This window comes from Ovis canadensis, chromosome 4 (genome assembly GCF_042477335.2).
Source record: "Ovis canadensis isolate MfBH-ARS-UI-01 breed Bighorn chromosome 4, ARS-UI_OviCan_v2, whole genome shotgun sequence".
Lineage (NCBI taxonomy): Eukaryota > Metazoa > Chordata > Mammalia > Artiodactyla > Bovidae > Ovis > Ovis canadensis.
The window spans coordinates 95,211,736-95,224,383 of record NC_091248.1 but is presented as its reverse complement, the minus strand read 5'-3'; the positions used below and the strand labels follow the sequence as shown (position 1 = coordinate 95,224,383).

Genomic DNA, 12,648 nt, shown 5'->3' with positions numbered 1-12,648 from the left:
GATGGCGATAGATGTGGAAAATATTATCAAATTGTACTTGGCTCATATGAGAATGAGAAAGCAAGCCAGGCACCATAGAGGCGGTGTCCAAGCAAGGCTATTGACTTCTCAGGCCAGGGCATTTTTTTTTTTCTTCCCATACTATGGTTTAGGTTATGGATCTTAGCTTTGTTGAGATCAAAAAACCAAATGCTTTCAGTAAGTCCAGAATATATTGAATTTGTAGAAGTTGACTTATACCCAACAGACTCACTGAAGACATTTTGGCCTTAAGGTAAATGGACAAGATTTTCAGGTCCCGGGAGTGTTCTCTTTCCAATAGCCGGAAGCCTCAGGCCTAACTCTCAGAGTATTCAAATTGTAGTGACAGCTTGCAATCAACCCATCAGCCCCCATAGACCATACTTCTCTAGTGATCATGAAATTGCTATTCCTCAGATCTGCTGTATCTGTTCTGGCCACTGCTGGAAAGCCCCTCCATGTACTTGTCCACCGAGTCCCTTTCTTTCCAAACTATACACAAATCATTCCCTTATTTTTTCTTTAATTCTAACAGAGAATAATAAAATTAGTTAGAATATAACTTTGGTTATTGTTTTCCTGGAACTATATCCTGTTTGCCATGCTTGAAATTTGAGTATTTCTCAAATCCCTCAGTCACCTCAGTCAAATGGCATGTGTTTACTTCTGTAGGTATCAGATCTCATTTCTTGAATAACTGCTGTTATTAAGTTGTTTTGGGGTATAATCTAATTATAGTGGGGAGCAGCTGGATAAAAATGTCCCAGAACAGATTAGACATGGCCATTGGCCAAACGAAAAGAATGAGAGGAGGGAAGTATGATGAATAAAGCATATTGGAGGAAATCCTGATATTCAAGAGTATACAGAACATTGTATTGAATTAAGGGAGGTGAGTAAGATAGAGAGTAGGTATAAGCATATCACAGATTGGGATCACATATTAACAGGGAAATGCTATAGGATATGGGACTTCCCTGGTGGCTCAATGGTAAAGAATATGCCTGCAATGCAGGGGAGGTGGGTTAGATTGCTGGGTCAGGAAGATGCTCTGGGGAAGGAAATGGCAACCCACTACAGTATTCTTGCCTGGGAAATCCCATGGACAGAGGAGCCTGGCAGGCTACTGTCCATGGGGTCGCAAGAGTCAGACATGACTTAGCAACTAAACAACCAACACAGCTATGGGCTATAGAAAAGTAGTGAAAAAAAAAAAACCAGCATGTTGATAAAAGCTAAGAAAATTATTTATTCATTTATATAATTGAGCATATATTATGTGCTGATAAAATTCTCAGATGTACAGCAATCTCTTTTAAATCCCCTTTTGGAAAATTTTATTTTTGTTTCTTTAATTTTGATAGGACCTAGGTGTCTTTTTGCTATGTCTATCTCATTGACTAACCTTATATTCTCTCTGTAGAATTATCAACAAAAGAGGTCTCAGATTTGAGGCAGAATGCATGTGTTTAGACTATTTTTGGAATTAGTATCTGAGTGTCTTTTGAGGGCAGCACATCTGGACTCCCCATGAAGGGAAGAGGCAATTCCACTCACAAACATCAGATAAAAATGTACTATTCAGTGTCTCAGTAGGAGGCTACTCAGATAGGACAAGAGATATTAAATACAAAGAGAAGTTATCAGTAAATAATTAAATTTTTTTCTGTGGGTTGTTATTTTCATTGATTTTATTTATCAATGATAGTTCTGTATTTCTTTGTAAGGGATGTCCTCATTGGAGACCTCATGAGCCTTAGAAATAGCTCAGATTTTCCCATAATGCCTCAATGAGTTGAATTTACTAAAACAGGTAAGGTGAGTAGGGTTAAAAATGATTTTATGCTCCACTGTTTTCCAGTTAGCCAGTGGAGACACATTTTTTAATTCATTAAATGTAGCTCTACAGTTTCACATATATATCTGCATCTTTATATTTACAGTGACAATCATAATTAAAACTATTTATTTATATGTCCTTTGTTATTAGTGAACCTCTTGTGAACAATACTGAATTTTCTGTACGTTGCACTTATTTGCCTGAAGGATTGTCTGTCTTAGTCATTACTAGAAACTTGTTTCTTGGAGAATAATATTTATGGCACCTTTTAAAGAGAGGTATAAATCCACAACATTCCCTCAGATTCTCATATTAGAGGTCCTCTATAGGAGATGCTAATTGATTAAAACCTTAAAACTACTAGTCCACCAATGTTGAATACATTTTAACAGGGACGGGAAATTGTTTACCTCTTCAAAATTTCTTTTTGCTGCTTAAATATTGTCAGCACTGAATACATTGTTCCAATATTTGTAAACATTATCCATATTAAACCAAGTAGTATAGTCCAAACTGTCTCCTTTATTAATTTATGTCTATTGTAACATGCTATCTTTTCATATCATTTCCCACTACCTCCAATCCCTAGTAAACAACTATGAAATTTAATCTGTGTATATGCATGTCTGAGTTAAAGCTTACTAACTAGTTAATGCTCATGAATTATCTGTAAATGTGAGGTGTAGTTTTGCTAATACTTGTGTTCTTTTTCCATACATTGTTTGTTAAACTACTATCTCATTTGACCTTTATTGTCCATTTTTCAGTTAAAAGTAGAGAAAAAAACTGATTATTAATTGGAGTAGAATTAAGAAAATGCATCATGTCTCTCTTTGCCCAACTTGAGTCATCCAGTGTTCTGTGAGTCCCCAGTGAGTGGAGTAGTTGTTAGTTTTTGCTCACCATTAGTTTAGTGACAGACACGTCATCACATTGGGCACAAGTTACTAATTTGCTCACAATTAACTAAGATAACCTGGTTGTGTGATAGATAAAGCCTTAAACACACTGACATTCACTCACAACTCAAGTCACTAAGCCTACCATGTTCCACACACTCTATGATATTCTGGTAGTAAGGTTGTACCCAGGACAGGCCCAGTCACTCATGGAACTTACAGCTTGCAAGGGATTCTTTTTTTTTTGAATTATAAATTCAGAAAAATGAGATGGGCGTTTCGATGGAGAACCAGAGGCAACAGCAGAATAATCTGAAAGCTCAGATGAGAGAGACATCGCCTAGAGTGCAGGTCAGGAAAGCTGTCCCTGAGAATGAAATGTAGACAGACATATGACTAATGACCAGTTGCCAGCTGGGCCAAACTGCTGTGGGCTGAGGGAGGGGTGTGGAGGTGCTGAGCGAGGTGCTGGAGGCACTGAGAAAGGGCTAGAATAGAGGTGACCAGGTGTCCCGGCCAGGACAATAAGACCTCAAGAGGAGCTAATGATCACATTAGAGACAAATCGAAATGTAAAGGAGATCTAGGCTGAGGTCTCAGATCTCAACCACCTGAGCTGTGAGTGGAGGCGGGATGGGGGGTGGGGGTGGTGGCGGCGGCGGGGTGGGAATGAGACCTGGAGGACGAGCTTGGGAAGAATCTCAAACCTATTTTTGGCAGATGCTCTCATTGACTGCTTTTAGGTGTGGTTTCTAAAATGGTTCTAACTTCATGGAAATTTTTCTTTTTCTTTTTTTAAGATCTTTGACCACACTGCATGGTATCTGGGATCTTAGTTCCCTGACCAAAGATTGAACCTATGCCCCATGCAGTGGAAGCAAGGAGTCTCAACCACTAGACCACCAAAATTTTTTATACAATTTCTAATATCCTGAATTTAAAGCTTTGAAATTGAAAAAACTTTAATTTGTTAATTAGTGAAATGTCAGTAAAAGGCCATCATATAAACATCATGTTATTTGTGACTTTAGTGGGAAGATCTTACGTTAGTTATCACATACGGAAGGCCTGCCACTTTCCACTGAGCATATTCTCCATTTTCATCTTCTTGTGATTACCACTGGCTACTGGCCTTTTAGCCAAAAAGGAACACATTGTCCTTCCATGTACTGTGTAGGTGCCAAAACAGCCTTGGTGCTGAGTTCCAAACTTCAAAGGATGTCACTGAAATACAATTTGACGCATAACTCTAAAGTTTCTCACCATAACTTGTTCCCGATACCTCCTGGTGAATGTGCGTGGTCGTTATTTGATTCTAATAGCACTTCTGGGAAGTATTTGAGTGGTGAGTGTGTCAAGGTTGTGAGAAGGCAGCAGTGTTCTGTCCTACAAAATGATTTTAAATTGAATTACCTTTGTCTGCTGGTCCCCTGATCTGTTTTCAGAAAGTGGCTTCGAGTTCTTTTAAATAAAATTTTCTTAAGTTTTTTTCCCTCATAGTATTTTAATATTCATTTTGGAACCTGTAACAATTTTTAGCTAGTGGGCGTTGGGTGCAAGAAGAACAGTCATTGCTATGAATTAATGTTGTTGTTGTTTAGTCACTAAGTCGTGTCCGACTCTGTGACCCCATGGACTGCAGCACCCCAGGCTTCCCTGTCCTTCACCATCTCTTGGAGTTATGAATTAATGTAGCTCAAACCAAATTATTGGAATATTGACATTTGGATTTTATGGCTACTTTTTTAGAATTTGAATGTACTTCTTTATTTGATGATCTAACATACTGTATTTCTGAATGTTTTGCAAGACTTTTTTAAAATAAGTGATGATCTGAAACATCTTTCTTTTGTAAGCTCCTGACAAAGCACTGTCATTATAACTCTAATCAACACCCTTTATACCAAGGTGGTACGTAACAGATGTTTTCTGGATGATGATTAGGATAAACAACTGTTAAATGAAAAATAACTAAAATGACCTTTGACAATTTAAAGCAGTATGCGTTTTTTATGAACCGATTGGCTACCTGTGCAAGCTATCTGAAAGAGATTTATTTTACATCTTTAGTTTCCAGTTTGAAGTACATATATTAATTGGAGTGACCACCTAGTATCTTGCCAGTTACAAATCTTCCTCTTCTGTGCTATACAAGGCTTCAGCTTGCTTTTTAAAAAGTTACTTTTAGCTTTCTATCTTCCCTTTACATAGAAAATTAGATGATGTTTCAGAAATTACAAATCCTCAAAGTTTAGTTAAGTTACTATAACGGATAACAGCCGTGGGGAAAAGTTGTCACAAATTTTACTAGGGAAAAAGACAAATTAAAGAGGAACAAAAGTTTCAGCTTATATTCCTCCATAAAGTTTAAATATGTTGGTCCTTATAAGGAATTCTAAGCAAAACCAATCTGAGAGTGAAAGGTAAGTTATATCTTTCAGGTAGGAAAATCTTTTAGATGACAACAGGAAGAGTGTATAAAGTTTTCACATTGTGTATAGTGTATAATCTATCTTCTAGAAAGAACATACTCCTTCAGGGACCAGGGATAAGCTGTAAAAAAAAAGAGGACAAAGAAGAGAAGGTGGTTCTACAGTGTGTTAACAGAATGAGAGAAAGCTGGCAGGGAAGTGGGTTTTCAAATAGACTAGACATGGTACTTCCCAAAGCCCTCAATTAGTTTTAACTTGATTAAACTCTTAACCCATGGCAATGCCCTGAGAGCTAAATAAATCAGAGTATTCTCAGATGATTTGATGTTGAGTGCCTGCAGCCTTCTCTGGAAGTCCCGATACAGTGAGGCAGGGTCTTAGACATTATTACCATTCAGTGAGAAATGAATAAGCTAGAGTGACTTTCCTTCCTACGAGAGCAGGGAGGAAACAGGAGGAGGAAATAGCATCCCCAGGAATGTCTTTCCATCAGGAACTGGAGAAGCCCTAAGAGCCAAGTTACTGTCGCTGATATAACTTAGGGATCTCCATCAACGATGCTTATCTGTGCTGTGAGGAAGAAATATTTCGTGAGAGCTGGACTTTCATGCTCAGGGAATTTACGTTCCTGTTATTCGGAACCAGGAAAGTGGCCAAGATCTCAGTTGTTACTCTTCAACCATCCTCATCAACCCCGACACTAAGATAAGTGAATCATTCTAAAGGACCAGAAATTCATGTTACAAATCAGTCCTAACTTATCAATGAAGTTCTGGGGTGCATAGTGATTTTCACTATTAGAAATTCATATTTCCAAATATGGCTAAATAATTTTCCTGGATACCTGCTTAATTAATTGGACTTCTACATTGGGGTGTTTTCTCAAGTGTCACTGTATTGAATGATCCTTGAGGTTAGAGGTGTATTTGACATCATCTGAGTCGACCACTGAATGTTGAAACAAATCTAGAAATCAAAGCAAAATAAAATAAAGACATAAATAAAAAACCACAGGGAAAGTGGAAGTTTCACTGATAGTACAGCAAGTTTTGTTATTTTTGCCTTGAAAGTTGGATCAGACATTTTTGGGGGTCAATTCTTGAGTCCTTGCTGTAATTGCTACTTTCAACTTTCATTGAGTACTCAGAGAAGTCTTTTTCTGGATCAAATTTAAATACTGAATTTATGATAGATCTTTCAATAATAAATTAATTAAATGTAATTTGGCATGGAGTCTCAAAGAGTCAGACAGGATGGAGTGACTGAACTGAACTGAATGGATGCATGTAAAATTGGGCTTCCCTGGTGACTGAGATGGTAAAGAATCCGCCTGCAATGCAGGAGACCTGGCTTCCATCCATGAATCAGAAGGGAATGGCTACCCACCCCAGTATTCTTGCATGGGAAATCCCATGGACAGAGGACCCTTGTGGGCTGCAGTCCATGGAGTTGCTAAGAGTGAGGCACGACTGAACAACTAAGCACAGGACATGCATGTGGTGTGTGTACATTGGCTGGAGGAGTGAAATCAGACACCAAGGAATAACTAAGTGCACAAGGCTTGAAATTATCTTTCAGCTTGGACTTCCATGTTGTGGAGTTAACTTGGATAATTAAGAAGTGACATTAACTTTGCCTCCAAGTGGGCTTCAGGCTAGAGGAGTTGCTTGACCTCATTGCCAGGTTTATTCCCAACTGGAGAAGGTGACTTTAGTCCTCTCTGAAAGAGGAAAGACTTGGTGCATGTTCAGCATTGCCAGGTAGAAACTCTATGGTCCATGAAAAGATGGCAGTTGGGCTGAATGCCGTGAGAAAATTGTTCTCCTTAAACCCGTTTCCTTAAGATGTCAAGATTAATTCTGTTAAGAAGACTTAGACATTAAAAAAAAAAAAATCAGGAGAGTAAACCACCTTTTGATTTAAAAGGATTATAGTTGAATTTTGACTAGGCACACACTGTGCTGTAAATACTAATAAGAAGTGTTGGTGGAGGCAAAGAAATGGTAGTGAAAGGGTTAAATAAGAACTTTCAGGGGACTTGCCTCGAGGTCCTGGTGGTTAAGACTTTTGCCTCCCAGTGGAGAGAAGGCAATGGCACCCCACTCGAGTACTCTTGCCTGTAAAATCCCATGGATAGAGGAGCCTGGTGGGCTGCAGTCCAGGGGGTCGCTGAGGGTCGGACACGACTGAGCGACTTTACTTTGACTTTTCACTTTCATGCATTGGAGAAGGAAATGGCAACCCACTCCAGTGTTCTTGCCTGAAGAGTCCCAGGGACAGGGGAGCCTGGTGGGCTGCCGTCTATGGGGTCGCACAGAGTCGGACACGACTGAAGTGACTTAGAAGTAGCAGGAGGGGATGCAAATTCAATTCCTGGTCCAGAGCTAAGATTCCACATGCCTTGTGCCCCCAAAACCAAAACATAGAAGCAATATTGTAACAAATTCAATAAACACTTTAAAAATGATCCACATCAAAATAGAAAACAAAACACCTTCGATAAACCCTTCAGATAGTTAAACCTAACCAATGGGTCATTTGCGATATCCCACTTACTCTATCACCTTCCAACTTTATGGATTTATTAGGGATTGAACTGGGTCTGTGAGATTCATTGCTTGTCTCCTTTTCAGCAGAAGTGAATGTTGTCTTCTGTGTTAACTGTGTACTGACTTTTAGGGAACCCTATCTCCCAGCAGTCATATCTTTATCTGGCATGGCATGAGCTATCACTGTGTCCCTGGGCTCATCATCCTTTGACTGAGATTAGGGCACTGCCTAGAGGAGGAGGCATGAGGGACCTTGAAGTGCTTTCCAGCTTGTCCTTCATCAGAACATCATGTAAGTCATGGTGGCTGTGTAACGCTCGGAGTGGCTGACCTGTTAGACCTCCTCAGAACCCCATGTCTGTTGAAACCGTTCCTATGAACTCTATATTCCAGTTTGTTGCTAGAAATCATGTTTTTCAACCAATGAAGCAAAAACAAAAAACAAACAAAAAAAACAACCCTAGTTTTAATTAACTTACAAATTAAGAAAAAGTAAAGACATCTGGGGAGATTTCAGAAGAGTATATGGTAAAATAAAAGCACCAAGATGCTTTAGCCACAGAAAGAGAAATACAACCCTACATAGATTTAAAAAAATATCCTCAGCAGTTTACGTCCCATAAACTTGTAACAAACGGCTTTCTCTTTGTTGCTGAGCCTTCAAGTTCATATGTGACCTTAAGTAACTGACTTCACCTTTTAGTGCTTTTTCTTGCTTTCATGGGATTGATCTTTGCATTCTTTTAGTTTAAAATAAAAATATAATTGACATTGCTGCATATAAATGTCTTTTGTGAATAGATTTTAATAACATCATTGCATGTGGAGCATTCAAATTTGAAACAGAGGAATGTATGCCTTGTCTATATGTACTATATATATGAGTTGTTTATGCATATGATTTATTTAAGCTCTAGAAAAATTCTGTAAGCCATATATTATTATGTCCATTTTATGGGATGAGAAAATTGAGATTTACTAAGTGTTACAGCACCAATTGGACTCCAGGTCTGAACATCTCTGAAATCTGTCTTCTTTTTTCCCATTTCCTACTGTCTCCTAAAGTTGAGCCAAAAAAGAAAGTTGAACCCAGTTATTGAATTTTTTTATCTTACAACTTTAGTCTCTAGTCTAAAGATTGATTAATATATTTTAAAAGTTTCATTTAAAGATGAGCTTGGAAATATATTTAAGAATGTTTAAATTTCAATAATTTAAACTTAGATTGAGCTTCCCTCCTTTAGGGATTAAGTTTGGTTTTTAGTCTATTATTATGTTTCTATGAAAAAAGGTCCACCAGCAAATATATTGTTAGGCCATTTCAGTATTCTCAAGAGCATATAAGTGTAAATGCACCAAAACATGTGGATTACATTTCCCTCAAGTTGTACTGTTTTCACACATTAACAGAAAAGCAGTTTGAAAGGGGCGGGGGGCGGGGGGAGAGAAATGTTTGGGAAATATATGCACATTTCAGTCATCAAAAGACCCACACGGTGCTAAGCTGCCACCTTGGCTTACCCAGATTTCTCATCTTTGCAGTGATTTGTCCTTGCTACATGGGCAGATTTCTTCTTGCTGACTGGGGGCTGGTTTTGTTTCCAAGTTCAAGCCAATTCCCTTCGAGCAATTTTAATTAACCTGCAAACAGTGTTGTGCTGATATAAGAACGTTACCGTGATTTGTTTCCAAGTGAGTGGTTGATACTATGGCCAGAGCAAGAATTTTAAAATTAGGAACTTCCCTGGTGGTTCTGCCTGCAATGCAGGAGACTGGAGTTCGATCCCTGGATTAGGAAGATCCACTGGAGAAGGAAATGGCAACCTACTCCAGTATGGACAGAGGAGCCTGGCAGGCTAGTCCACAGGGTCTCAAGAGTCAGACACAACTTAGCTACTACCCCATCACCACTACCACCTGATCGGCCAGTGGATAAGACTCCATGCTTCCACTGCATGGGGCATAGGTTCAATCCCTGGTTGGGGAACCAAGATCCCCCATGCCACACGCATGGTGAGGCAAAAAAAAAAAAAAGTGACAAATTCTGAATGATTCCACTTATATGAGGGACTTAGAGCAGTTAAGTTCATAGAGACAGAAAGGAGAAAGGTGGTTGCCCAGGACTGGGTGGGGAGGAATGGAGAGTTAGGGTTTAATGGATAAAGAGTCTTGGTTGGGAGAAATGGGAAAGTTCTGGGAATGGATGGTGGTGATGGTTACGACAGTGTGAATGTACTTAATGCCACAGAATTGCACACATATGAAAAAAGGTGGGAATGATACATTTTATGTTACATATATTATTGCAGTAAAATACATGATTGCTAGAAAAAATTAGCTAACTTCTAGGCTGTTTTCCTATTTGCATGTGTTGTACATGTGTGGTATAGAGTGGAGTATGTTTGGGCTTCATCAGGGGAATCTGAGTACAAACCCAACTCTACAAGAAATGGTTGGAGACACTAGACAGCCTTCCTAATCTGTCTCAATGACATCTGTCTTGGTAATATGAAGATCAAGCACTTCTTCACTTACGATAATTAAATGATAACACAGGCCAAGGGCTCAGTGAGTAGGAGGAAGTGGAAGCACATCGTAGATAATCCATAAACTCAGAGCAGTATCTACAGTAGCCATGACTCTTGGGGGGAAGATAAAACCAGCTACATGATTAGTTATTTTTCAAACATGGAACATTGGCAGAATCAAGCATATTTCTCTAAAGAAATAGAGTAAAACAAGTCATTTTTTGGATTTGTTTTTTGATTTGTTCAACTGTTGTTGAACAAACATTTCTCTACCATCTACTCTGTGTCAAGTGCTAACTGACAAGGAACTTCTCTAATTTGACAATTGTCATTTGACAGTAACCAATCAGGTGAGTCACAGCGGCAATATGGAAATTTTGGGACTCTCACTGCCAGATGTCTGTTGGACCAAACCAGACCCTTTATCTTCCAGCTTTGGAGCTCTTGGATAAATATGTTGTCTGCAGAGTCAGTAGATACCATAGCCGTGTGAGCACGTCCTCCAAAAACAGCATTGTGCTAGACAGATCACTCAGGTGTAAACAGTGATTCAGAAATCATAGACAAGAACGTAACAGCTTGTTTAGGGAAAATGAGAGGAAAACCAGAATATGATGCAGCATTTCCAAAATATACTCTGCAGAAACTACTTTCTTGAAGTACTCATAGAGGACCCACTAAGAAATGACTCTGTTGTCCCAAAACAAAGATGCCTTAAACAAAGATCTGTGGATTTTCTTTACTTAGACATTTCTCAGATCCATTACCATTCTCAGATAGCTTTGAGTCTTTAAGAGGGAGATGTCAAGTTTCCTTAACTTATTTGACAATGGAGCCCTTTTCTTTCCAGAACTCTTATTAAGATCCCATGGAAAAGCATGTTGTGGGTCACCACACTGAGAACATGTGTACCTTGGAGCCACGTGGAACAGATTGTAATGGTCATTCACTAGAAAAATTAGCTAGTTGACACTAACAAAGGGTGAGGCAGCCAAAATAGAAAGCTGCCCATCTTCTGAGGATAAGACTTTTTCTTGTTTCTTAGCTCAAGGGACCAAGGAAGGCGTGAAGAATATCAGGAGGGGTTTCTTTTCCCTATGGAGAAGGCAATGGCACCCCACTCCAGTACTCTTGCCTGGAAAATCCCATGGACGGAGGAGCATGAGGTCTGAACACCTATGAACACTGGACAGGAGAGAATCAACCAGAAGTGTGGGTGTCTGTGTGGTCCAGTGGCTGTATTTGGGGAGGGAGTGCTTCACTCCAAGTTGGCTCAGCTCCCACTCTTGAGCACCTTTTTCCAAGGCATTAATAATGGAAATGGATTGAGGGCAACACCGAAGTGCAGATCCAGAACAGCTCCCACGGTGATGCTCTTGCACTAGCAGCGGAAACTATCCTGGGATCTAAGGAAATCGCTTAAGAAGAAAATGCTTTCTCTTCATTGAGCCTCAGGAAAGCTACATTAGTAGAATCCTGCACAATGGTTCATACTCTTACTTAGAAAATGGAGTTGATTAAGTGGAAGGAAAATTTTAAAATGTGACAAAGATGATGAGGTGATTAAGGGGTAGGTTTAAGTACAAGATGTGGAGAATTTTAGATGTATGACTGAGTAGCGATGACAGCGGGGTATATGATAGCTGCCTATAAATACCCAATTAATTGCCTAATGTGGCAAATGAGAAGAAACAGACTTTAAGCAAGAAAAGGAAAGCTGGATTTGAAGTCTATTAGGGAAACAGTATTTACCACTAAGGGTGATTTGACTGCCATCAAAGGGAAGTCAGTGGAGTTATTTGGATAAAGATTCAGGATGAAACTTTTCTTTCCTATATCCTGGTGTCAACCAGACTTTTTTTTTTTTTCCCCTCTAAAAAGGATGCACACATTTTCATGTTTCTTAGAAGCAGAAATCGACGAATAGAGCACAGTATTTAATTTGCTCCAGGATGTTGTGAACTGGTCACAACATTTAGGATTGCTTCAAGACTCCACACGTGTTTTGCCTTAAACTGAATTATAGCAACATCCTTGCTGGTTAGAATCACAGAAAATCTATGCATTATGTTACACTCTGTGTGGAGATATACTTTGTGATGTAAAATGTAATAAGGATTGTTGTTCCGTTGCTAAGTCATGTCCAACTCTCTTCAACCCCATGGAGTGCAGCACACAAGGCTTCCCTGTCCTTCACTGTCCCCTGGAGTTTGCTCAAACTCATGTCCATTGAGTCAGTGATGCCATCCAACCATTTCTTCCTCTGTCGTCCTCTTCTTCTGCCCTCAGTCTTTCCCAGCATCAGGGTCTTTTCCAGTGAGTAATAAGGATAGTTACCATCAAGAGCAGGTGATGAAACTTGCTAACACTTTTGACTCT

General features: G+C 39.2%; 1 protein-coding gene across 4 annotated transcripts in view; it reads left to right on the top strand.

Annotated features, from left to right (window-relative positions):
- SUGCT (succinyl-CoA:glutarate-CoA transferase) overlaps window positions 1–12,648 on the top strand; it is a 768,395-nt gene that overhangs the window by 655,627 nt on the left and 100,120 nt on the right. The gene's annotated exons all lie outside the window — the stretch shown is intronic.